The 24252-nt window shown below is 56.2% G+C and overlaps 1 protein-coding gene and 1 long non-coding RNA gene across 2 annotated transcripts in view; both read left to right on the forward strand.

Moving 5' to 3' along the window:
* Positions 1-13425, forward strand: part of LOC144730871 (uncharacterized) — a 28199-nt gene extending 14774 nt beyond the window's left edge. The window contains exon 2 of the long non-coding RNA XR_013587873.1: positions 9842-13425. This is a non-coding gene — a long non-coding RNA (uncharacterized LOC144730871). The remainder of the gene's footprint in view (positions 1-9841) is intronic.
* A 10326-nt stretch (positions 13426-23751) lies between these two features.
* LOC144730872 (uncharacterized) overlaps positions 23752-24252 on the forward strand; it is a 50919-nt gene continuing 50418 nt past the window's right edge. The window contains exon 1 of the mRNA XM_078611667.1: positions 23752-24044. The gene's annotated coding sequence lies outside the window, so the exon portion shown is untranslated. The remainder of the gene's footprint in view (positions 24045-24252) is intronic.

The following is a 24252-nucleotide window of genomic DNA, read 5'->3' on the forward strand; positions in this document are numbered from 1 at the left end:
CATCACCAACATCATCATCATCATCACAAACATCGCCAACATCATCATCATCACAAACATCGCCAACATCATCATCATCATCATCACAAACATCGCCAACATCATCATTATCACAAACATCACCAACATCATCATCATCACAAACATCGCCAACATCATCATTATCACAAACATCACAAACATCACCAGCACCTTGATCACAAACATCACGAACATCATCATCATCACAAACATCACGAACATCATCATCATCATCACAAACATCACCAGCATCATCATTATCACAAACATCACCATCATCATCATCATCATCACAAACATCGTTAACATCATCATCACAAACATCACCAGCATCATCATTATCACAAACATCACCATCATCATCATCATCACAAACATCGCCAACATCATCATCACAAACATCACCAGCATCATCATTATCACAAACATCACGAACATCATCATCATCATCACAAACATCACCAGCATCATCATTATCACCAACATCACCAACATCATCATCATCACAAACATCGCCAACATCATCATTATCACAAACATCACCAACATCATCATCACAAACATCGCCAACATCATCATTATCACAAACATCACAAACATCACCAGCACCTTGATCACAAACATCACGAACATCATCATCATCACAAACATCACGATCCGGGCCGGGCGCACGGAGACTCGCGGCTCCCGCGGGGCGGGGGAGCGGCGATTCCCGCTCACGGTCGCCAACACCAGCGGCGGTCATCTTCGCCGGTCCTGGGCCTCCCCTAGGCCCGCGCCGGCCTTCGTAGATGACGCTACTCGCTAGCGGCACGTAGAGGGGGGGGTGTCTCTGTTTGTTGTCTTCGGCTGTCTGCGTTGAACGGGGTCCTCTCCCCCCATAGTCCACACGGCGAGCCCCTGCCCACAGGGTCTGACGAGAGCCCCTGCCCACAGGGTCTGGCGTGCCCGCAGAGTGGGGGGGGGGGGTAACGAGACTGGTGGCAGCGGCGGCGGCAGCGTCTGCCCTCGGGGAAAGAGGGAAAAACGCAGAGCCACCGAGAGCTGCGTGGGGGGGGGGTGAGCGGCCTCAAGAATGCGCTGGACATTGTTGCAGACAAATTACGATCGCTTCCCTCCGGTGGTGGTGGAGGGGTGGGGTGTGTAGGCGGGGGGGGGGCTCGGGTGGTTCCGAAGGGAAGGGGCCGAGGCCACGGAACCGCACGTTGCAACAACGCGCGGTTCCGTGCGGGGCCGTTCCAGAGGACCGGCTCAGCGCCGCTCGGCTTTGGTCTCGTTCAGAATCGCCGCGCCAGTGTGGGGATGCAGCAGCATTGTGCTGGGCCCCTTTCGTCTGTGTGACCGGGCTGGGCTGTGGGGGGGGCACCACTGGTGTTTTCCCGACACCGATAAACATTCTACATTTGAAAACCTCACGGAGGGATTGCTGTGATGTGCATCCCGTTCAGCACCCCCACTCCAAACCCCTGGGCTCGGGTAGGGATACCACTGTTAGACTGAACATCATTTTTTATTTCACCAGCTGCAGCCCACTGAGCTATGCAGCTCTTTTTCTGAAGCGACCTGGCCCCAAATGACAGCTCAACGAAGCGGCTCATCACGTGGACATTTATAGCAGCAGCCAAATACTATACGCGCGTGTTGGTTCTAAATGCTGGAGGGAAAAACCGAATTACCCGGGAAAAAATGTGCGTGACCACAGCGAGAGAGAGAGAGACACGGCGTGAGAGAGAGACACGGCGTGAGAGAGAGACACGGCGTGAGAGAGAGACACGGAGAGAGAGAGAGACACACGGAGAGAGAGAGAGAGACACACGGAGAGAGAGAGAGACAGGGCGAGAGAGAGAGACAGAGACGGCGTGAGAGAGACGCAAACTCCGTATCCTCGGGGTCGCTCCCGGCCACGGCTCGAGGCCACGCGGCTCGCGCGTTCTGTTCAAGGCCGATAACGCGGCGGCAGCGGCAGCAGCAGCTGGCGGTGGTGGTGCCTGCCACAGTTCCTGTGTACACACAGACAAAGATCCCCCGTGTAGCCTTAGACTGTTGGGGCAAGTGTCGTTAGCGGGTAGCGCCTGTTATGAAGGCCGGCACGGCACAGGAGGAGGGTGGGTGGGCAGCACCACGCCCGGCCGTCTGTCTCCCCAGTGCCGATGTTAACGACACACCGCACCAGGTACTCCAATGAGGCAGGAATCAATCTCTGGTCGCCGGGTTCGTAGCGCAGCGCGCTAACCGCTCAACGTGTGCGTGTGTGTGGACACAAACACGCGCACACGCACGCTCACTCATTTAATGAGCCTGAGAGTTGCATTTCCTAGAATTCACGAGAGATGCGGTAAAAGCCATAGGAACGAAAACAACTTTTTTTAAAATTATAAATTCATCTTCAAACATAACAGACGATTCCTGCATATGCAGTAGCGAAACGCGGATTTCTTATTACAAACAACAAAAAACGCGCAATAAGCTGACGTTTCGGGCAAAGGGCCTTCTTCCGTGGAGCTCACGGGAAACGGACGCTTGCGACGGTGATGGCGAAGCATGCCGGTTTCGCCGTTGTGCGGAGTCATCAGCAGAGTGTGGCCATCACAGAGGCGGGGGCGGGGTGACGTGCCGCTCGTTGCAGCGGTTCACGGTTCGAGTCCAGCGGCCGCCCCGGTTAATACCGCGGCGTGTAAAATTATTGAAATTCTAATAATAATAATGATCAGAATGCTACGCGCCGTCTGCTTCACAGTTGACGTCATGGGCGAGAGCAGGCCGCGTGGGGTACCGCCAATCACTCGCTTGGGACGGCCGCACGCAACAATCGTTCGTCTGCTACGGCAGCAGACGCTGTGAGTGCGAGGGGGGGGACTCTGCGTCAGGGACCCCACGCGAGGAGGAACCGCGCCCGCGGCGAGAGGCGGCGACATGAGTCAGCTGTGTGTGTGTGTGTCACGTGGGTGCTGTGTGTGTGTGTCACGTGGGCGCTGTGTGTGTGTGTGTCACGTGGGCGCTGTGTGTGTGTGTGTCACGTGGGCGCTGTGTGTGTGTGTCACGTGGGCGCTGTGTGTGTCACGTGGGCGCTGTGTGTGTCACGTGGGCGCTGTGTGTGTCACGTGGGCACTGTGTGTGTCACGTGGGCGCTGTGTGTGTGTGTCACGTGGGCGCTGTGTGTGTGTGTCACGTGGGCGCTGTGTGTGTGTGTGTCACGTGGGCGCTGTGTGTGTGTGTCACGTGGGCGCTGTGTGTGTGTGTCACGTGGGTGCTGTGTGTGTGTGTGTAGCGGTAGTGTAGCGGTTAGCGCGCTGCGCTACGACCCGAGTTCGATTTCCGCTCACGGCCAACACCGGTCGTAGGCCTCCCTTAGGTCGACTCAGCCTCAAACGAGTACCTGGTGCGATGTGTAAACAGCGCCACGAGGGAGACAAAGGCGGCCGGGCGTGGTGCTGGCGACCCACCCCCTCGTGTGCCCTGCCGGCCTTCGTAGGTGCTCGCTAACATCACTTGCCCCAACAATCTGTTAACGCTATAGGGGGATATTTGTCAATGTGTGTGTGTGATGTGTGTGTGATGTGTGTGTGGGAAGCATCTTGGCCTAAAATTCGTGGTGCGCACATCACCCGTGGCAACTGGATTCTAATTCCTGGCTTGGGCTTCTCTTAGGTCGACTCAGACTTTAAGTCCGTACTCACGCGGTCCTGACCACATTACTTAGCCCTGCGTGTTCTTCCGGCCTCAATCGTAGTTCGCTCGCAGCCTGTTCCCGGACCAAGGCGAGCCTGAGGCGCGTGGCTGCAGAGTGTGGTCTGTGTGAGTGTGACCTGTGACCCACATTGTCAGCAGAATTATTTCGGGAGAGAGTTTCCACGTGTGTGTGTGTGCGTCACGTGATATGGTGGGGAGCGGTGGCGCATGACGATAACGACAACTATTTATTTTATTTTATTCCAGTTAAGGCTCACTGAGCTCTGTGTAGCTCTTTTTGCAGAGGCGACCTGGCCACAATTGATAGCTCAACGAAGTGGCTTATCACGTGGACATTTCTAGCAGCAGCCGAATACACGAAACGCGTGATGTTGATTCTAAACGTGGAGGCAAAAACCGGCGGACTCGGATAAAAATCCACGCGTCCACGTGAAGAGAGAGAGACACGCAAACTCCAAACGTACAGCAAGCGTCAGGGTCGGGATCGAACCCATGGCCTCCTGCATACCAGGCGAGGTAGTTGACATCTCGATTCACCGTGGCGAATCGAGCGAGACGGTGCGAACATCTGGGAGCAAGAAGCGCCGGAAACAAAATCAAAGTTCGGTGCAGGTGAGTCTCTGTGTTTTAGTTGAAGAGGGTTGGTGGTGGCCCTGTTACCTGCGTGTGGAGCTCGCCCACTCACGGCTAACCTCTGGCGAGTGACACCGATCTTGCCTCCTCCACCCCGCCTTCAGAGGGTCTTCGTGCAGCAGCAGACGTTATCTTTTTATGAGTAAAAGTCACATTTTAGTCTCAATAAATCAAACGATTCAAATAGAGTAGAACCCCTGTTAACGAACCCCTGACTAATCGCTAACGACGGGCCTCCATAGAGCCCAATGTGTAGTGTAGTATAAAGTAGTGTATAGTGTAGTGTATAGTGTAGTGTACAGTGTGTAGTGTATAGTGTAGTGTAGTCACTACACTATACACTACACACTGTACACTACACTATACACACTACACTATACACTACTATTTACTACACTATGCACTACACTACACTATGCACTACACTACACACTACTATTTACTACACTACACTATACACTAATATACACTACTATATACTACACACGACACTACACTATACACTATACTATATACTACACTATACAATACAATTTACTACACTACACTGTACACTACTATTTACTACACAACACTATACACTACACTATAATAAACTACACACTACACGATACACTACACACTACAGTGTGTAGTGTATCGTGGCCAGCAACCAGAGGGTAGTGTATAATGTAGTGTATAGTGTATTGTGTAGTGTATTGTGTAGTGTAGTGTACAGTGTAGTGTGTAGTGTATAGTGTAGTGTATAGTGTATTCTAGTGCCTCCATAGAGCCCAATCTGTTTTCTTAACCATTCCCCTGTTAACGAGGGGCTGTTGTGGGTACAGTAAATATGAATTAATGCATTAAATAACCTTGTTTCTCTTAATATTATGTGTTCATAATGTTGGTATCTTTATGTATTTAAATCAATTGTTTATAAATATTATAACGTACGTTTTTGGGGTGAAAAGTGGTAACTTCCTATGCAATCGGAACGAATGGAGACTTTGATGTGAACCTCGTTTATTGGCTTAACGACCAAATCACTTTACGGCCGATTTCGTGGAACCAATTAATGCACGGGCATAATATGACTTTGAGACCCCCCCCACCTCCTACGCATTCCACAAGTAGTGACTAATCCCATATCTGCATTTTCCATAAATATGCTAAATTCCTCTTGATATGCAAATTCCTTTGTCAAGGCGCTCTTCCCCCTCCAACCCAGCTTAAATATACGCTCCAAGCCTGGTGGTGTTCATTCAGACGCTGCCTTTCCGACAGACCTGTTCTTCACCTGAGGACGGTTGCTTGCGTTGTGGCCGAAACGTCGTGATAATTATTTTATTATGTTTTATTTTTATTATTTTATCATTTCACTTCTACGTGACTTTACCGAAAGAACCAAGAAGACCAATTGATGTCGTTAAGAGGGCTTCTTCCGTATATCGAGTCAAATTCACAACCGTGATCGCGTGAGGATATATTGATGCAGGTTGCGTGTAAATGACACGCCCAACCGCGCAGTGTCACACAAGTACTACGTGGTTTCTTTACGAGTGACACCCAACTCGGGGTACAGAGAGTTGGGACACGAGCGGGCTCTTCTAATTACGCATTCACCATCCAGAGGTCGCGGCGAGGCCACTCGAATGTCTACGCCAGGCCAGCAACCAGAGGGAGGGAGAGAGACAGGAGCCTCACTCGCCACGGTGACCCCCAGTCACCAAAGACGACCAAAGCACTCTCACAGCCCAGCTGTGAACCCAGCCCAGTTGTGAACCCAGCCCAGCTGTGAGAGTGAACCCAGCCCAGCTGTGAGAGTGTGAACCCAGCCCAGCTGTGAGAGAGTGAACCCAGCCCAGCTGTGAGAGTGTGAACCCAGCCCAGCTGTGAGAGAGTGAGCCCAGCCCAGCTGTGAGAGAGTGAACCCAGCCCAGCTGTGAGAGAGTGAGCCCAGCCCAGCTGTGAGAGAGTGAGCCCAGCCCAGCTGTGAGAGTGTGAACCCAGCCCAGCTGTGAGAGTGTGAACCCAGCCCAGCTGTGAGAGAGTGAACCCAGCCCAGCTGTGAGAGTGTGAACCCAGCCCAGCTGTGAGAGAGTGAGCCCAGCCCAGCTGTGAGAGAATGAGCCCAGCCCAGCTGTGAGAGTGTGAATCCAGCCCAGCTGTGAGAGTGTGAACCCAGCCCAGCTGTGAGAGTTTGAACCCAGCCCAGCTGTGAGAGAGTGAACCCAGCCCAGCTGTGCGAGTGTGAGCCCAGCCCAGCTGTGAGAGAGTGAACCCAGCCCAGCTGTGAGAGTGTGAGCCCAGCCCAGCTGTGAGAGAGTGAACCCAGCCCAGCTGTGAGAGTGAACCCAGCCCAGCTGTGAGAGAGTGAACCCAGCCCAGCTGTGAGAGTGTGAACCCAGCCCAGCTGTGAGAGTTTGAACCCAGCCCAGCTGTGAGAGAGTGAACCCAGCCCAGCTGTGCGAGTGTGAGCCCAGCCCAGCTGTGAGAGAGTGAACCCAGCCCAGCTGTGAGAGTGTGAGCCCAGCCCAGCTGTGAGAGTGAACCCAGCCCAGCTGTGAGAGAGTGAACCCAGCCTAGCTGTGAGAGAGTGATCCCAGCCCAGCTGTGAGAGTGTGAACCCAGCCCAGCTGTGAACCCAGCCCAGCTGTGAGAGTGTGAACCCAGCCCAGCTGTGAGAGTGTGAACCCAGCCCAGCTGTGAGAGTGTGAACCCAGCCCAGCTGTGAGAGTGTGAACCCAGCCCAGCTGTGAGAGTGTGAACCCAGCCCAGCTGTGAGAGTGTGAACCCAGCCCAGCTGTGAGAGTGTGAACCCAGCCCAGCTGTGAGAGTGTGAACCCAGCCCAGCTGTGAGAGTGTGAACCCAGCCCAGCTGTGAGAGTGTGAACCCAGCCCAGCTGTGAGAGTGTGAACCCAGCCCAGCTGTGAGAGAGTGAACCCAGCCCAGCTGTGAACCCAGCCCAGCTGTGAGAGTGTGAACCCAGCCCAGCTGTGAGCCCAGCCCAGCTGTGAGAGAGTGAACCCAGCCCAGCTGTGAACCCAGCCCAGCTGTGAACCCAGCCCAGCTGTGAACCCAGCCCAGCTGTGAGTGTGAACCCAGCCCAGCTGTGAGAGTGTGAACCCAGCCCAGCTGTGAGCCCAGCCCAGCTGTGAGAGTGTGAACCCAGCTCAGCTGTGAGAGAGTGAACCCAGCCCAGCTGTGAGTGTAAACCCAGCCCAGCTGTGAACCCAGCCCAGCTGTGAGAGTGTGAACCCAGCCCAGCTGTGAACCCAGCCCAGCTGTGAGAGTGTGAACCCAGCCCAGCTGTGAGAGAGTGAACCCAGCCCAGCTGTGAGAGAGTGAACCCAGCCCAGCTGTGAACCCAGCCCAGCTGTGAGAGTGTGAACCCAGCCCAGCTGTGAGCCCAGCCCAGCTGTGAGAGTGTGAACCCAGCCCAGCTGTGAGAGTGTAAACCCAGCCCAGCTGTGAACCCAGCCCAGCGGTGAGAGAGTGAGCCCAGCCCAGCGGTGAGAGTGTGAACCCAGCCCAGCTGTGAACCCAGCCCAGCTGTGAGAGAGTGAACCCAGCCCAGCTGTGAGAGTGAACCCAGCCCAGCTGTGTTCATGGTTCGACTCCCCCCCCCCCCCCCCATGGCCGCTCCGTGACCCTCCCCCTGCGGAGCAAAGGGCGACGTTGCCACATCGCGCGCCTCTCCCCGCACCATCACGCACCATCACGCGCCGCTGCTGCTGCTGCTGCCGCTGCTGCTGCCGCTGCTGCTGCTGCCGGGTCGTTTGACGCGAGTCGGGGGGGGGGCGGGGGGGGGGGGCGTGGGCGCGAGTCGGGGGGGGGGGCGGTAGGTGGGGGCAACCTGCGGCTCCCTCGAAAGGGACTGCTGCGTTCGTGACCGTGAACTTATCCAGCACCGCGGCCTCGTTATAATTCACGTGCAATAGGCGGCTCTTGGAATATTGAGTTGTGTGGAGGGTTATTTTTTCAACAGAATTCCTGTTGCTTTGGTTGCCGAGCCCTGTTGTAGGCTGTGTGTGTGTGTGGGCTGTGTGTTTGAATTTTGGCCAAGTTATCCGCAGCGTGCCCCATCTTTGTCGCATCCCAGAAGTCCTGGGATGTTGGACGACTGCCATGCGCAGCGCAGACGTCCACAGGCGCTACGCGGCTCGCAGCAGAGGGCAGTGCGGCTACATCCACTGTTGTACTGCACTCCTGTGCTGCCTCCCCCATGCTTAATGCCTGCGACAACCCGCACTGAGCAGCGTGGTGAAGTATGTTCGAATAAACCCACCGTGATCTGTCTGGCGTGGGGAGACCCTGGTTCAGCAATGGATTGAAGAATGAGCCGTGCACGGACACGGACACACAAACGTGGCGATGTACGCGGGCCGTTAATGAAAGATACACTTGACAATCGACTGCTCGACAAATGCCTGCCCCACGCTTCACCACGCTGGCCGATGTGGGTGGGTGGCGATGGTGGCGGCGGTGCCCGGGTCTGGTTCAGATGCGATGTTGGCCGCTGATATGAGCCGTGGTCCTGGAGTCAGATGACTGTGTTCAGAGCCCACTGCGTTCCTAGCCCGTGAATGCAGTGGCAGCAACTTCTGTGCGTTCTCGCTGCCACGGCGAGCTCCCACGTGACACACTGCTTCGCGCAGATGACACGTTTAACCTCTGCGTTATGTGGTGAGATGTTAACCCTGACGCCTGCTGTATATTTGAAGTTTGCTTGTCTCTCTCCCCGTGGGTACGTGGATTATTCCCTGGATCCTCTGGATTTATCCTCCACGTTTAGAATCAACGTGCGTTTTAGAGTAATTTGGTTTCGATCAATTCCCACATGATAGGCCAATTTGTTGAGCTGTCATTTATGGCCAGATTGCTTCTGAAAAAGAGCTCTACATAGCTCAGTGGACCTTTCCTGGTAAAATAAATATAGTAGAGTTTAGTTGATGCGCGTGTTTATATGACCATTCGAATGAAAATCGTTTTAATTAACTAGTTTTAGTTTGTTGATCTTCTTTCGCACCGTACGTAGTCAACTGTGCTAATCGGAGGTGCGGGGGAAGGACAACAACCCGACACCGCCGCTCCACTCTGTGCGGACTGCCTTGTGTATATCTGCGTCGCACGCGTTTACACGTGTGAACTGCGCACGGTCATCAGCCACCACCATCGTCACTACCACCACAAGCTATGGTCATTCCACTGCTGGATGGAGGCCTCCTTCCCAAGCCGTCGCTGCCACCTCTCGCGATCCCATGACGTGACGATCCACGCGGCGTCCGCTTCGCGCCAAACCGATTTCGCAATCCGTCTCCTCGCTGGACGAGAACCCCTTTGGACGCGTTCCATCCCTTGTCCGCCACTCCGTTATTATTCCACACCATCGGCCACCATCGGCCACCATCGCCGCTATTGGCCACGACGCTGCCCAGGCCCCACTCGAGCCTTCTCAGCAGTGTGCACGTCTGTCATTAACCCGTGCCCGCGTGTGTGTTTCTGCGTACATAGGTGGGACGTGACCGCGTGCGGGGGTTGGCGGGACGCATGAGGACCGGAGCGCTCGCGGAATCGTCGTGGGCTACTCGGCGGCACCGCACAAGACCCCCGTGGCGGCCCACAGCCGCCTCCGTACAGCGCGGCCTCCCTACGTATTGCAGCATCGTCGTCGTCGTCGTGGTGCCGTTGTTGTTGTGTTGTTTGTGTTTTCAGTCGATCTATTTCACCAGGGCAGATGTCCCACAAGCCGGAGGCTGCAAGGCAAACACAGGCTGCGAAATGGCTACACTTGGGCCCCATCAGATGAACTAAACTATGACTTAACAATTCTTAGTTTCTTACCAGGTAAGGCCCACTGAGATATGTAGCTCGTCTTTCGGAAGAGACTTGGCCACAAGTGATAACGAAGTGGCTTATCGCGTTGAAATTTATAGCGGGAGCCAAAAACTCTAAGCGCACATTTATAAATGTGGGGGGACAAACCGGAGGACCCGGAGAAAAATCCACGCGACCACGGGGAGAAAGAGACCGCAAACTCCAAATATACAGCAGCGGGCGTCAGGGTCCTTCACGATTCAACGTGGGTTTGTGTAACCAGGTGGTGAGAACTCGATAAGAGTACAGGACAGGAGTGACCTGTTTTTCTTGTCTAAACATCCAACTGCATTGTGCGCTTTCAGATGCGTTTCTGCGGCCGTCTGGAATGCTCTTCCGATATTAGGAAGCCACTGGAGCTGTCCACTTTTATATCCAGATTGAACTCATTGCTGTAGAACTGTTTTTGTGTTTATCTGGTTGTACTTCCCCCACACCTCAGATTAGCACGTTTGGCTACGTACGGTGTGAAAGAAATTCGACATGCGTACAGCCCTGGGTCACCAAACGTTACGGCGGCAAAACAAAGCAGAGCAATGCGGCAAAAAGAAATCGGAGTGGAAACAACCGTGTCACCGTGGGAAATCGACAATATTGCAAGAAACATAAATCTGCGATAAATCGAAGTTGAACATTGAATTATATAGCGGTGCAAGTCGGCTGGGGTAGATTAGTTACAAAATTTATTGACATAAACATTAACGTTAAACAGATACTGTATACGTTGACTTTTTCACTAATATGCAAAAAGGCAAGGATATACGAGTCGAATGCAAACACGATTGCATGACTAAGCAGTGCGAACCATGTTTACAATTTGTCTCTAAAAAGAATGTAAGAATGTATTTGGTGGGGGGATGGGTGGGGGGGAAGTGGTTGCGGCAGCACAGTGGTTGGCACCGCACGAGGAACCCAGCTCCCCCGAGTTGGACTCCCGGCCGTGGCTATCGCCCAGCGGCGAGCGAACTCTGAGCCGGCCCTGGGGCCCTCCACCGCTGTAGCCAACCACCCACACGCCGACACGGGGCGGCCAAACCGCTCGCGGTCACAACAACCTCGGCGTGCAGAGAGGCCTTCGTCCGGCAGTGGATCGATCGTGGCCGCCGATCGTTGAAAGGACGAACGAACGAGGCGAGGTGGTGGCACACACCGCGGGATGGCGGAGAGTGCTCGACACGTGTTGGGCAGTAAGTCTGCCCTGGAGGGCAGACTTACTGCCCAACAGTATTGGGTGGCGTTGCAGGCGGAAGCAACCCTCGGGCATAGCGGCGAGAACTCGGTCATGTCATGTTCATTTTTGTTGTTCGTGTTCAAAATCTTCATCAGAATCTTTATTTTAGGCTGCAGGAACACGATGAGCTGTGAAGCTTTTTTCGTTTGTGCAGATGTCCAGTCGGTGTTAGTGACTGACGGCTCGTGTTTCCCGATTGATGGTGGTAGTGTTGATGGTGGTAGTGGTGATGGTGGTAGTGGTGATGGTGGTAGTGGTGATAGTGGTTCATGGACAACCACCTCTGTCTTGGTTAGTGGAGTGGGGGTCCGCCCCCCCCCCCGCCGCCTGCCTGCCCCCCTCGACAACAACGCAGCAGCTGCTGCTGGGACCGGCCCCCTCAATTTCATCTGGACCCCCCAAACCAGTGCCCCCCCCCCCCCCCCCGCCCAGCGCTCTCTAGCCGTGCTACACGCGCTCTCCACCGGCAGGTCTTTACGTCGCTTCTCTCGAGAGCCTAAAGCTGCCAGTTGAAGAGCTGAGGTCGCCGGCCTCTCTCTGCACGCGGGGTGGGTGGGGGGTGAAGACGACGACGACGACGAGGGGGAGGAGTGCGCTGGATACAAGATCGATGTCGCGATGTTTGTGTGCGTTGGTGTCATTTTGTTCGTTTACCCCGGCAAAGCCAGAGGCTCGAGACGTGTTGGGCAGGGGGGGGGGTCCTGCCATGCGTTGGCAGTAGGAGGGGGGGTGATGGGCGATGCTGCTGTAGTTGGTGTAGTTGGTGTGTGATCCCCGTGGAGTTGATCTGCAGGCGACTGTTCAGCATCGGGGTGTCTTAGCCAATGCAAAGTGACGTTGCATGGAGGAAACGCATGCAGGCACGGGGGAGTACATACAGACAACACATACACAACACATAACACACACACACAGAACATACAGACAACACACAACATACAGACAACACACACACCACACAACATACAGACAACACACAGAACACACAACACACACAACATATAACACACAACATACACACAACATACAGAACATACACACAACATACAGAACATACACACAACATACACACAACATACACACAACATACACACAACACAACATACAGACAACACACAGACAACACACAGAGAGGCACCCGAGTCGGGAAGCGACCGGGCGTCACCACTGGACCACGCCGCGCGCCCGGCCGCCTTTGTATCCCCAGTGCCGATGTTCACCCATGCGCCAGGACCTAGGGGGGAGGGGTGGCTTCGGACCAGCTCAGATTTGACGCGTGGCCTGGAAGCAAACCCGGATCGCCGGGTGTGTGGAGAGGTGTGCACACAAAGACAAAGAGCCCCCCTATAGCCTCTAACAGACTGTTGGGGCAAGTGCTGTTCGCGAGCAGCGCCTATGAAGGCCGGCACTGCGGCACACGAGGGAGTGGTGGGTGGCCAGCACCACGCCCGGCCGCCTTTGCCTTCCCCAATGCCGATGTTTACACAACGCACTCATTTGAGGCTGAGTCGACCTAGGGGAGGAACAGAACCGGTTCAGATAATCGTCACCACTGGCGTTGGTGGCGGTGAGCTGGAATCGAACTTCGGATGGTCGGGTTCGCAGCGCAGCGCTAACCGCTACACTACCGCACCCCAGACACACGCACGCACACGTGTGCGCGATACTGTAGTTGGACCGAGTTTAATTGCTGTGTTACCACTGAAAGTTCGCGTTTAAACAATGACGTTATTGAATATGTACTGAAGGTTGCTTAAGCGGCGAGTGTAAAGTTGTGAAACAATACGAACGTGTGTATTACATTACGTATAGTGGTGATTATGAAGCGTATGCAAATGTTATGTTAGCGCTCACCTGTGATATTGTGATGTTGATGCTCTGTCGTTGTACAATTTGTCTGTGCGTGGGTCCCAGGTCTCCCTTGCCCGAGAGGGACTTGCGGCCTCATGGGGACTCGTGTTAAATTAATAAATAAACACCGCCCCCACTATTCGTGTTTTGCCAATCCACTGCTGGATGAACACCGTCAGTCGCATCGTGTTGCTCGTGGGGTGGAGTGTGTGGCCATACTTCACCGCGCTGGTCGGTGCAGATGTTAACAACCTCGCCTGGTGTGCAGGAGGTCGTGGGTTCGTTCCCGACCCTGACGCCTGCTGTATGATTGGAATCTGCGCGTCTCTTTCTCTCTCTCCCCGTGGTCGTGTGGATTTCTCTCTCCGGGTCCTCCGGGTTTCCCCTCCACGTTGAGAATCAACATCACCACGCGTGTAGAGTCTTTGGCTGCTGCTTTACATTCACACGCGATGATGAGACGCCTCTTCGCTGAGCTATCATTTGGGAGGCCAAGGTCGCTTCTGAAAAATAGATACCCAACTCAGTGGGGCCTTACCTGGTAAAATACAAAAAAACACAAATCGTTTGAGAGTTTTATAGATTCGTGAAGCAGGGGACACAGGAAGCGATTGACCAGAAGTGAGGAGCACCCCCCTGTAGCCGCCTCGTCTGCCAATCAAACTCTCGAACGCGGTGCAGTGCTAACCACTGCGCCACCGTTCCCCACCGAGTCGGAGGCAGCGCGTGAGAAGGATGCGAATTGTCGACTCGCTCCATCACCATCGTCCAGGGGCCGAGCCACTGCTGGATGGAGGCCTCGTCCCCGAAGCCGCCACCACGACGTCTCACGACCGTGCGATGTGATTACTAAATTACACACGATACTCTATTCACTATGGAGGAGAGCCACGCTGAGTCGTGTGACTCTTCTTTCCCAGGAGGGTCCTGCCGCTGCATTGTGGTTTTTTTAAATTTCAAATGTTTCGAGGCAATGACTGATGAGTTGTGTTTATTATTCACGTGGGGAGGAGACCGGAGCGCCCGGAGAAACCCCCACGCCTTGCGCCAGGGAGCGACGTTCTATCCCCGTACAGACGGAAACAGGTGGCGATTAGTCCACGCGCCGCTGTGCTGCCTTCTCGTGGCGAGCCAGGCAGGGCGCGGCACCTCCTCGACGCCCTCCCACGGCCGGCAGAAGGGAAGTTTCACACCATCTGTGCGCGTTCCACCTACCCCTCGCTGCTGTTGCCACCACGGTGCTGGGTGACAGGCCACGTGCAGCAGCGGCGTGGCGGCCAACACCGCCACTACGACTGCCACCACCACTGCCACCACTGCCACCACCACCGCCACCACCGCCACCACCACTGCCACCACCGCCATCACTGCCACCGCCACCACTGCCATTACCACCACCACCGCCGCCACCACCACCGCCGCCGCCACCACCGCCACCACCGCCGCTGCCCGGCTGCCCACGAGCCCCAGCCCCTAGAAGGGCGAGCGACTTCGCTGTGTAACAAAAATAAAATGTTCCTGGGTAGCGAGTGGTATTTCCTAATTACTCATGCCTCAAAAGTACAGAAAATGGCTATTATTCTCCACGAACTTTGCTTTTGTGACCAGGACAGTGATATTTTGAAATGTACCGATGTTCAATGAGACAACGTGGTGTGCATTTGTGTCTTTCTTTCACATAAAGTCCTGGTCACAAAATCAAAGTTTGTGGGGAATAAAAGCCATTTTCTGTACTCTTTATGCATAAGCAATACATAAAATGACACTTATTAGTACCCAGGAACAAACATCGTGTTAGATCGTGAAGTTAGCGCTTCAGCCCCTGCGTATCAGGGGAATGGACGCCCGTGGTTACAGGAGACGAGGGGCGTCAAACATTCACACGCCGCCCCCCCCCCCGCCCCCCAAGGGATTCATCTCTCACTGAATAGTTTCCAGGCCGCGGGGAGACTGTAGACTGGAGTGGGTGGCACGTGAGCAGTAGCCACAGTCCTAGCCAGAATATACACTGGATGTGGTGTGCCGGGCGGGTCGCTGACGAGGACAGCCCCCCACGGACGAGGGGAATCTCCGCACGCGGCCCCCTCGCCAGCTGCCCACCGCCCCCATCAGAGCCGGCCCGTGGCTGGCGGGGCCGTAGTGGCTGGCGGGGCTGTAGTGGCTGGCGGGGGCTGTAGTGGCTGGCGGGGCGGGAGTGGCTGGCGGGGCTGTAGTGGCTGGCGGGGCCGTAGTGGCTGGCGGGGCCGTAGTGGCTGGCGGGGCTGTAGTGGCTGGCGGGGCCGTAGTGGCTGGCGGGGCCGTAGTGGCTGGCGGGGCCGTAGTGGCTGGCGGGGCTGTAGTGGCTGGCGGGGCTGTAGTGGCTGGCGGGGCCGTAGTGGCTGGCGGGGCGGGAGTGGCTTGCGGGGCTGTAGTGGCTGGCGGGGGCCATAGTGGCTGGCGGGGCCGTAGTGGCTGGCGGGGCCGTAGTGGCTGGCGGGGCCGTAGTGGCTGGCGGGGCCGTAGTGGCTGGCGGGGCTGTAGTGGCTGGCGGGTCCGTAGTGGCTGGCGGGGGCCGTAGTGGCTGGCGGGCTGTAGTGGCTGGCGGGGCCATAGTGGCTGGCGGGACTGTAGTGGCTGCCGGGGCCGTAGTGGCTGGCGGGGCCGTAGTGGCTGGCGGGGCCGTAGTGGCTGGCGGGGCTGTAGTGGCTGGCGGGGCGGGAGTGGCTGGCGGGGCCGTAGTGGCTGGCGGGGCCGTAGTGGCTGGCGGGGCCGTAGTGGCTGGCGGGGCCGTAGTGGCTGGCGGGGCCGGAGTGGCTGGCGGGGCCGGAGTGGCTGGCGGGGCCGTAGTGGCTGGCGGGGCCGTAGTGGCTTGCGGGGCCGTAGTGGCTGGCGGGGCCGTAGTGGCTGGCGAGGCCGTAGTGGCTGGCGGGGCCGTAGTGGCTGGCGGGGCCGTAGTGGCTTGCGGGGCCGTAGTGGCTTGCGGGGCCGTAGTGGCTGGCGGGGCCGTAGTGGCTGGCGGGGCCGTAGTGGCTGGCGGGGCCGTAGTGGCTGGCGGGGCCGTAGTGGCTGGCGGGGCCGTAGTGGCTGGCGGGGCCGTAGTGGCTGGCGGGGCCGTAGTGGCTGGCGGGGCCGTAGTGGCTGGCGGGGCCGTAGTGGCTGGCGGGGCCGTAGTGGCTGGCGGGGCCGTAGTGGCTGGCGGGGCCGGAGTGGCTGGCGGAGCCGTAGTGGCTGGCGGGGCCGTAGTGGCTGGCGGGGCTGGAGTGGCACGGCATTGCTGGGCCCGGACTGTCTAATTGGGGGCAGCAGTCCGCAGGGCAAATGTCCGGTGAGCCGGTCCGTTCCGAGGACCGGTGGGTCGGTCTGTGTGGGGGAAATTGCAAATGTGGTTAAGAGTAAAACATTTTTGAAACTTAAAATATTATCTTACTTTTAGAGTGTACGCTTCATTGCTTATTTACGCTCGCAGTTGGCATTAAGACCACAGATTTTCGGCAGTCCCAAAGATTCTCCCCCCTTCACCTCCCCACTCACTCCCGGCCGAGCTGGAGAGCCAAACCAAAACGTTTTCCGATGTCCTTTCGGGTTTGTCCCGCGTGTTTCTCCGCACGATGTTCGCGAGCTCCTGAATATGCTCCCAGCACGCGGAGGGGAACGTCGGACTTCACGCGGGACGAACACGCGCGAGAGGAGAGTGCATGCGAGGGGTCGACCACGTGGCTCTGCGTGGAGTCGCAGCGCCCTCTGCCGGTCATTGGCTGTAACCGGTAACGAAGTGCGCTTTCGCGACCACGTTTCATTCATAGAAACGAAACTTTAAAAAATTTAAACTATTTCTTATCTTACCAGGTAATGCCAACTGAGCTACATCACTATTTTTTTAAAGCGACCACAAATGATAGCTCAACAAATTGGCTTATCACGTGGGAATTGACAGCAACCAAATTACTTTAAAACGCACGTTGATTTGAAACGTGGAGGGAAAATCCCGAGGATCCAGAGAATAACCCACACACCCACGGGGAGAGAGACACGCAAACTTCAAATATACAGCAGGCGTCAGGGTCGTCCACGACCTCCTGTAGACCAGGCGAGATAGTTAACATCTCCTAGCCACCGCGGAGCCCCGTAATAATACACAGCAGTAATCGCCTGACTAAATTGCACATTTGTGTCGTACACCCTGCTCCACCCGACACGGCCACCTGTGGGGGGCATGTCGATGACATCGCGCGATTGGAGGAGAGGAGCACAGATCTGGCGAGCGCTTGCTTGGTGCTGTAATAAGCAGCGAAACGTCGGAATGTTGGGGGATGAACAATGATACTGTCCCGGTGATGAACACGACTCGTAAGGCGCGCGTGTTCCTGGAATCGGACGCAATGTTCGATCGATAACAATATCCCGGTGCGCTGAACAAATAAAATACATCGGCTCGTGTGTTCACGTGACCGCTTGATTCATTTTGGCCGCGTCGGGTGGGGGAGGGCGTACGACAACACACTGCCAAAGAAGTTCACCGTACGCGTGTACAGTATGCTGAACTTCTTTCGCACCGTACGTAGACTACCGCGCTAATTTGGACGTGCGAGGGGAAGTCAACAAGCTAAACGCAAAAAAAAACAGTTTTAAAGAAATGTATTTCAATCTCGCGGTGGAACTAAGAGCGGCTTCGCTGTGGAGGCGGTCAGGCGGTGCAGCTGCGCCAGGGAGGTGCCACGCGCCGGAGGGGCCCAGGCGGGAGGGGAGGGGGCGGGGGGCGGGGGGCGGGGGAGGGGGAAGGAGGCAGGGGGAGGGGGAAGGAGGGGGGGGTGGGCAGGGGGGAGGTGGAGGGGGCGGGGGGAGGGGGCGGGCAAAGGGGGGCAGGGGGGGAGGAGGAGGGGGCAGGGGGAGGGAGGAGGGGGGAGGAGGAGGGGGAGGGGGGCAGGGGGGGAGGAGGAGGGGGTAGGGGGAGGGAGGAGGGGAGAGGAGGAGGGGGCGGGGGGGAGGGGGGCAGGGGGGGGAGGAGGAGGGGGCAGGGGGAGGGGGAAAGAAGAAGGAGGGAGGCAGGGGGAGGGAGGAGGGGGGCGGGGGGGAGGGGGGCAGGGGGGGAGGGAGGAGGGGGCGGGGGGGCGGGGGGGAGGGAGGGGGCAGGGGGGAGGAGGTAGAAGGAGGGGGGGCAGGGGGAAAGGAGGGGGGGCGGAGGGAGGGGGGCAGGGAGGGAGGGGGAAGGAGGAGGGGGGGCGGGGGGAGGCTGTAATTGGACGGAGGGGCCCCGTTTCACCTCTTGCAGCAGGAGTCGTGCCCCCCCCCCCCCGCTGGACTTTGCCCGCGGCGCCCGCCCCCGACTTTCAGTGCGCGAGTCGTGGCGGGGAGCGGTGGCGCCGTAGTCAGCGCACCGCGCTACGCCATTCAACGCAACGGTCCCGGCCAGCAGAGTTTGACGCCCGGTCCTGGGCCTCCCCCATCGGTCGACTCAGACCTACAATGAGCAGCCCATGGTGCGGTATATAACAACTTCAGCACTGGGGAGACAAAGGCGGCCGGGCGTGGTGCATGATCGCGTCACGTCACAGAGACCAAGCGTACGCGTGATTGTTCTTCCTTGTTTAACACTGCTGAGCGAACGTCTAGACTCTGGAACAGGAGTGGGTAACCTTTCTTTTGCCAAGGGCCATTTGGATATTTGTAACATCATTCACGGGCCATACAAAATTATCAACTTAAAAATTAGCCTGTTATATTTGGTCAAACATTTAATTAACTCACCCCTAATGCGATGGGCTCGAACTGCTCTCTTTGGGGAGGCGTGGTGATGTTAGCTGGTAGTGATGATGCTGCTACTCGCAACTGCTTTTCCCAGGTTTGCTCCTAGATTTATTGAATTTCGAGTCGCGCCTGCGGTTGCCTTGGCAGGGCCAGACCCAAATGATTTTTGTTGTCGTTGTTGTTCTCTGTGCTTGTGCCCCACTGCCAACCCAGCAGCATCACCGTGGAGTGCTGAATCGCGATGGCGGCTGTGAACGAGCTCGTAGCTGAGTGGGGCCTCGCCTGGTGAAAATGAAAACAACAAATGTTTAGTTTAGTGACACGGCGCCATCGGGCACGACCCAGAACGCGGAAAATCACACAGGGGGTGAGTCACGAAGGGCGTCTGCACGCGGGCACGGAGGAGATCTCCGGCAGAGGGCGAGCAGAGCTCTCGAGTGAAGCTGTCTGGGTTCGACACCGGGTTACCTGTCCAATACCCCCCCCCCCCCGCCACTGTGTTCGCATCACGGACTCAGAGCGGTCGGCATGTGCCCTGGTGCGAGGAATTAAATGCCCCCCCACACCCAACTCTGTTCATAGCCCGGAGCCTCCAGCCCGTGGCACCCCTCGGCGCAGTTGCAGCGCCTGCACACTCGGCCCCTGCGTGAGCAGAGGCGTTACCCTGGCAGAGGAATGAACTTGCGCCCTCGTCACCATCATTATCATCATCAGCTGTGGTCTATCCACTGCTGTCGCAATCATGTTTGGCCCGACTTGTCAGCCCGCTTTGTCGAGGGTTGACAAGTCAGCCTTCTTTGAATGTACATTGATGGTCACGCCGTCAGCAACTGCGAGATGAAACATTCACTCGCCGCTTCTCCAGACGCCCCTAACTCTACCAGGCCGCTTTCCGGAAGCTCTCGTGGCCCCGAGAAGCCGGCACGAGAAGCGCCTCTCCCGTCAGGCAGGGAGCGAGATGTTAACTACCTCGCCTGGTATACAGGAGGTCGTGAGGTAGATCCTGACCCTGACGCGTGTATGTATATATTAGTGGGCGCCGCAGTGGCGAGATGTTAACTACCTCGCCTGGTCTACAGGAGGTCGTGGGGTAGATCCAGACCTGGTTGTTGTTGTTGAGCTTCGACATGGCACGGACGGGCGAAGGAGGCATCGGCATCTAAGATAAAAAAAAACAACGGGATTCAGAACCGGCTGAGATCTCACTCGCTCGCCTCTCATGTTACAGCCGCGTCCGATCGGCACGGCTGGACACCACCGGTCAGCACGGTTGGCTGCGTGCGGTGCGAAAGAAGTTCAACGCGAATCGACAGTAGGTCGACGGCCGCATCACGGCTCCCTTCTCAGTCCACTGCTGGATGAACACTCGCCCGACGCCGCGTCGGTCACGGGGAGTCGTTTGACCATACTTCACCACGCTGGTCAGCTGAAGGAAAGGGAGGGGGGGAGGGTCGAGGGGCAGTAGAATCATCTTTAGGACGTCACTCGCCACTAACGTGAGCCGTCGCTCGCGACTGAACTAGGGGCGGCGTGGACAGTAACGCAGCGCGCAAACCACTCTGCCACCGCTCCCCCGGACAGCAGAGTTATTGCGAAGTCGCGACACGGGTGGAGCAAACTTGATTCGAAGCTTTCGTGACTGCAGGAATTACTCTTTGGTTATTTCGGTAAAGTCACGTAGAAAGAAAATAGATCAAATAATCGAGTACGACGTTTCGATTGCAACACAAGCAACCCTCATCAGGTAGAACTAAATTTGAGAGAGAGAGAGACGCAACACGGGTGGAACATTTAGACGGAATCGCGGGACAATTCCAGCCAGCCAAATCATCAGCGGAGTGAGAAACCCAGCCGCGTTGTGGTTGTCTGGGATGCAGTTAATTGAGCGGAACCGGCAGATAATCACGCCCCAGGAGGCGCTGCGCACAGTCTGGAGCCGGACCAAAATGACCTCGAAACCCTCCTCCTCCTCTTCCTCCTCCTCTTCCTCCTCCTTCTCGCACGGTCCCGAAAAATTCCGAGGAATTGCGGTCAGGGCGGATTTGCGGAGGGGCGGGGCACGGGAGGGGGGGAGGGGCGGGCGGGCCGCGAGGGCCCAGAGCCGGCGTCACCCACACAGGCACCATCATCACCATTATCATCACCACCATCATCATCATCACCACCATCATCATCACCATCATCACCACCACCATCATCATCACCACCAACACCAACATCACCATCATCACCACCACCACCATCATCATCACCACCACCAACACCATCACCACCATCATCATCAACATCATCACCATCATCATCACCACCATCATCATCACCATCATCACACCACCATCATCACCACCAACACCACCACCTTCACCACCACCATCGTCATCATCATCATTACCATCATCATCACCACCAACACCACCACCTTCACCACCACCATCGTCATCATCATCACCACCACCACCATCATCATCATCACCACCATCATCATCATCACCATCATCACCATCATCATCACCACCATCACCAACATCATCATCATCACCACCATCATCATCGTCATCACTACCACCATCATCATCATCACCACCATCATCATCATTATCATTACCACCATCATCATTATCATTACCACCATCATCATCATCACCACCATCATCACCATCATCATCACCATCATCATCATTATCATTACCACCATCATCATCATCATCACCACCATCATCATCACCATCATCACCACCAACACCAACACCACCACCATCGTCATCATCACCACCACCATCATCATCATTACCATCATCATCATCATCACCATCATCATCACCATCATCATCATCACCACCATCATCATCATCATCACCATCATCACCACCAACACCACCACCTTCACCACCACCATCGTCATCATCACCACCACCATCATCATCACCACCATCATTATCACCATCATCATCATCACCATCATCACCACCACCATCACCACCATATCCACCATCACCACCATCACGTCAGCTGCCGAGAGCGAGTAGGGGGAGCGGGGCATGGGTTCCACACGTCGACCATGGCCACTCACTGACACGCAGGGTGGCTAGGAGATGCTCTCTCCCTCGCCTGCTATGGAGGAGGTCGTGGGTTGCATCCCGACCCTGATGCCTGCTGCTGTATATGTGGAGTCTGCGTGTCTCTCTCCCCGTGGTCGCGTAGATTTTGTCTCCGGGTCCTCCGGGTTTTTCCCTCCACATTGAGAATCAGCATCATCACGCATTTAGATTATTTGGCTGCTATACATTTCCACGCGATGCACCACTTCTTTGAGCTCTCGTTTGTGATAGCCAGGTCGCTTGCATAATCAAAGCTACATAGCTCAGTGGGGTTTACCCGGTAAAATAAACAAAAATATTTCTAGTTTTAGAAGAGTAACGGCGACCCATGGTCGAGACTAATATCGGAACAGCAGCCAAAGCGGCGAACGCGCCCGCGAGGGCATCCCGCGCGGAGACGGAGCGACGCGATCATCTGTTGTGGGAAATCCTTCCACTCCTGGCAGGACATAAGTAGCCGCTACTCACCTGCACACCGAAGAGCCCCATCGCTACGACATCGGGACATGTCGGGACTGTGGGGAGGAGCGGTGGATGAGTTTGGTGAGCGCGGCGCGCTACGCAGTATTCGGGGCGCGTGAATTAATGATTGAAGGGAAACGCAAAACTAGAAGCAGAGGCGCGCGCGCGCGCGTGCCCTTTGAAACTTTAATGAAAGCAGCGGGAAGAGCCGCAGGACGTGGGACGCCCCTCGTGACGGCCCGGGACGTTCACATCGCGACGTTACCCGGCGGCCGGTACGAGACAACGGGCAGTGTGTGTACACGTGTGTGTGCGTACACGTGTGTGTGTACACGTGTGTGTGTACACGTGTGTGTGCGTACACGTGTGTGTGTGTACACGTGTGTGTGTGTACACGTGTGTGTGTGTGCGTACACGTGTGTGTGTGTACACGTGTGTGTGTGTGTGTGTACACGTGTGTGTGTGTACACGTGTGTGTGTGCGTACACGTGTGTGTACACGTGTGTGTGTGTGCGTACACGTGTGTGTGTGAACACGTGTGTGTGTGAACACGTGTGTGTGTTTGCATACACGTGTGTGTGTATACACGTGTGTGTGTGTACACGTGTGTGTGTGTACACTTGTGTGTGTACACGTGTGTGTGTGTACACGTGTGTGTGCGTACACGTGTGTGTGTACACGTGTGTGTACACGTGTGTGTGTGAACACGTGTGTGTGTGTGTGTATACACTTGTATGTGTGGCAGTGTGTGGGGAACGGTAGTGCAGCGGTTTGCGCGCTGCGCTACGAACCCGGCGACCCGAGTTCGATTCCCGCTCACGGCCAACACCAGTGACGATTATCTGAACCGGTCCGGGAACTGGGCCTCCCCTAGGTCGACGCAGCCTAAAATAAGTATTTGGCGTGATCTGTAAACATCGCCACTGGGGAGACAAAGGCGGCCGGGCGTGGTGCTGGTCACTCACCCTCGTGTGCCATTCCTGTATTCATAGGTGCTACTTGCTAACAGCACTTGCCCCACCAGTCTGTTAAGGCTATACGGGGGATCTTTGTGTGTCTGTGCGGGGTGCACTGTGCTCTGTGCATACCGACGGACACGTGTGTGTGTTTGTGTGGAGTGCAGAGGACTTGTCTCCCACTCGCTGTCAGTGGACTGTGTGCGCACACACTGCAGTCGTACGCAGCATGCGTGCCAGTCCTGTCCTGTACTACTAACGGGTGGAGCACGCACACACTACAACTACCACCACAACCACCACCACAACCACCAGCACCCCGAGATGGCCCCATCCACAAACTCGCCACCAGTCTCCCCGTGCCGACCTTAGCGCCGGCTCTGACCTCTACTGGATCGCCGGTTTCATCATCATCACCACCACCACCATCATCACCGTCGTCGTCATCATCTTTATCGATTTTTCTCTCGGAGGAAGACGAGGAGCGAAGGGGAAGGAGACAAGCAAAAGAGCGTCCGGTGAGTGTGGCTCTTTCATTGGAGGCGGTGGTGGAGGTGGTGAGAGTGGTTGTGGTGGATATGGGGGAGATGGGGGGGTAGATGAGGGGGCGGAGGGAGGGGGGTAGCAGGGCAGTGCTGCGCGCTCAGCCGATGGAAATGATTAGAGAGACATTTCGGGCCTTGTGAGAAGAAAAAACAACCCTGCCACGCAAACACAAAAGTGCGC

The sequence above is a fragment of the Lampetra planeri genome, chromosome 37 (assembly GCF_965212315.1).
Source record: "Lampetra planeri chromosome 37, kcLamPlan1.2.h2, whole genome shotgun sequence".
Taxonomy (NCBI): domain Eukaryota; kingdom Metazoa; phylum Chordata; class Hyperoartia; order Petromyzontiformes; family Petromyzontidae; genus Lampetra; species Lampetra planeri.